The sequence below is a fragment of the Mizuhopecten yessoensis genome, unplaced genomic scaffold (assembly GCF_002113885.1).
Source record: "Mizuhopecten yessoensis strain PY_sf001 unplaced genomic scaffold, ASM211388v2 scaffold8653.2, whole genome shotgun sequence".
Taxonomy (NCBI): Eukaryota; Metazoa; Mollusca; class Bivalvia; order Pectinida; family Pectinidae; genus Mizuhopecten; species Mizuhopecten yessoensis.
In genome coordinates, this window is record NW_018485985.1 from 206,737 (window position 1) to 209,782 (window position 3,046).

The window sequence follows — 3,046 nt, forward strand, 5'->3', positions numbered from 1 at the left end:
TAGAGACATATATCAATCTTAACAGTGTCATGTAGTGTAGACTTTCTGTATCGTGTTTAGAGAAGTATAACGACCTCCAAAGTGTTATGTAGTGTAGACTTGTGTATCGTGTTTAGAGACGTATAACGATCTCCACAGTGTCATGTAGTGTAGACTTTCTGTATCGTGTTTAGAGAAGTATAACGACCTCCACAGTGTCATGTAGTGTATATAACGATCTCCACAGTTACCCCCCCCTAACGTTGTCCGTCCGTCCGTCCGTTGTAGACTTTGTGTATTGTGTTTAAAGATATATAGCGACACCAACATTGTCATGTAGTGTAGACTTAGTGTATCGTGTTTAGAGACGTAAAGCGATCTCCACAGTGTCATGTAGTGTAGACTTTGTGTATCGTGTTAAGAGACGTATAACGATCTCAACAGTGTCATGTAGTGTAGACGTTGTGTATCGTGTTTAGAGATTTATAATGATATCCACAGTGTCATGAGGTGTAGACTTTGTGTATCGTGTTTAGAGACGTATAACGATCTCCACAGTGTCATGTAGTGTAGACTTTGTGTATCGTGTTTAGAGACGTATAACGATCTCCACAGTGTCATGTAGTGTAGACTTTGTGTATCGTGTTNTGTCATGTAGTGTAGACTTTGTGTATCGTGATAAGAGACGTATAACGATCTACACAGTGTCATGTAGTGTAGACTTTGTGTATCGTGTTTAGAGACGTATAACGATCTCCACAGTGTCATGTAGTGCAGACTTTGTGTATTCGATAGCGGTTAAACCGTGTAACCAATACGGGGTTAATGATTGAAAACCATTGTGAATCGACAGGATGGTATCACAATATGTTATATCACATGATAGACGTGACAAAAACAAAACGATGATGGGTTTTTTTCAGATCACGGAACCCCCAAACAAAAAATTGCATATATTTCTCTTGTATATTTGTTTTTTGTATATTACCGAAAGGATTTTAAATTCATTTCCGTTTCGTTTGATTTTTATAAAACTGTTTTTTTTCCAAAATTTTCTTTGGACACATTAGTTCAAAATACGTTGCAAGGGAGAAAACTCTTTTAGAAATTTTGTCTCGCTAACTGAAAACAGGTCTATTTACATTTTTTAAGAATAAACACAATTTATTTCATTGTTTGTTGATAAAAATGTCATTATGATTATAATTGTGTGTAGTCATTGAAATACAACTTTTCCCGTTAAAAAGTTTAAGAATCCCGTGCCAGGCTTTGTGTCTACGACGGTCCGTAGGTTTTTCAACTCTGAGATTAAACTAGAATTTATTAGTTGTGAACTGAGCAGCTCTAGGGCTGATCCTGAAATTTCGAAAGTGGGGATCTAATATTTTAGCAACGAAGAACCCTAAGAAGAGTCAAAGACAAAAATACGTCCTCTAATAGGACGACAGAACCAACTGAAAATGGTTAGGTATCACACAATTGCTGAATTACGTGCCCGATAAAATGCGTTTCCTTTTAGAGGCGGTCCAATGATAAAATGAGCATGCAGTTTGTGAAAATGTCTCCATATGTTTTGCCAGAATTTTGGAATTGTTCTAGTTCTTCTGACAACTCACAGGTAGAACGTCCAACATGTTTAAGTCATCTGACTCGATGGTTTAGGATTACCTATGATTCGTCCGTATGTTAAAGTCATCTGACTCGATGGTTTAGGATTACCTATGATTCGTCCGTCGTCGCGCGCCATCCGTAAACTTTGAACAGTTGGATTTTTTCTCTCAAATTCAACAAGAATGATATATTCAAACTTCATCTCCGATGCTCCAGGGGTTACGATTACTTACGCCTTCTATGCAGAGAGCGAGAGTGGGCGTAACCCCTGGAGAATCGAGGAAGGGGTGACATGATAAGTATGGATTCGTTTCCCTGCGCAGAACAATAGTAAATAAAGTGGCGGATCCAGAGGTTTTTTTTTTGGGCTACAGGAAACTCCCCCAGCCTGATAATTTTCTTTAAAAATCATGTATTTCACTACTTTCCTCAATTTTCACCCACATGGAACCCCCCCCCCCCCCCCCCCCCCCCCCCCCCTGGTAAGTTTTCTATCAAGATTTTACATTCAGACTTTTTTTCTCAAACTCCGCCGCAGTGATTTATCTGAGCGTTTTCAGAAAAAAAAATGCCCCTATACTTTTCGGGTCAATCCGAAACCTTAGATCTACGAGAATACACCAGAGGTGATATGCAGATTTTTGGAGGAAGAAGAAGACATAATGAGCTGGCCGCCGTCTGTGTTTGACATTTCGAACTATGTATTAGGCCAAAAAAATGTTTGTTTCAGGTAAAATGACTGAAAAAGCAGGGTAGGTCGGACGGGATTTATTTCTAGTTTATTTCTTCCTAATTTTCTTCTTGTGGAGAGAAGGGCTAATTTAAGAAAATATTCTGAAGTGGTATAGGAAAGGAAAATGCACAGCCAGCCTACCGGGATTCGAGCCCGGGACCATTCCAGCTCTAGACGAGTATCTACCAATTGAGCTACTATAATCCGAAATCAATTGACTATTTCTCCTTAATTTTGTTTACTTCAGTCCCATCAAAAAAAGAAATTAATTGAGATAATAAGTTATTTCGAACTAGATTCTAATGAGCTATCTGGCTACCGAAGAACGATATCCAGACCAGTAATATTATATATGTTTATACTGAAAATATTAACGTCTTTGAAAAGCCACATAAAATGTGTCGGTGGCTTAAAAATAAGAATAAAATAGGCTAAAAATTAGTCTTTGCCTAAGGAATCCCCGCTCCGCTTGGACCCACTACCGCAATAAATCGCCCGCAATAAATCGTTTTCTCATGTAAAATTTCAACACATGCATTTCACATAACTGAAATTATACCAATACGATTCACTTGAATGGTTTCCTAGCTTTAATGATGCGCAACTTTGCTTGGGTTTGAAATCCACCATGGAGCGGCATGACTTTGGTCCTGAAAAACACCATCAATCGTCGTCTGCTGAGAATGCAGCGTGGTCAGAGGGAAGCAACTCTTACGCCTCAGA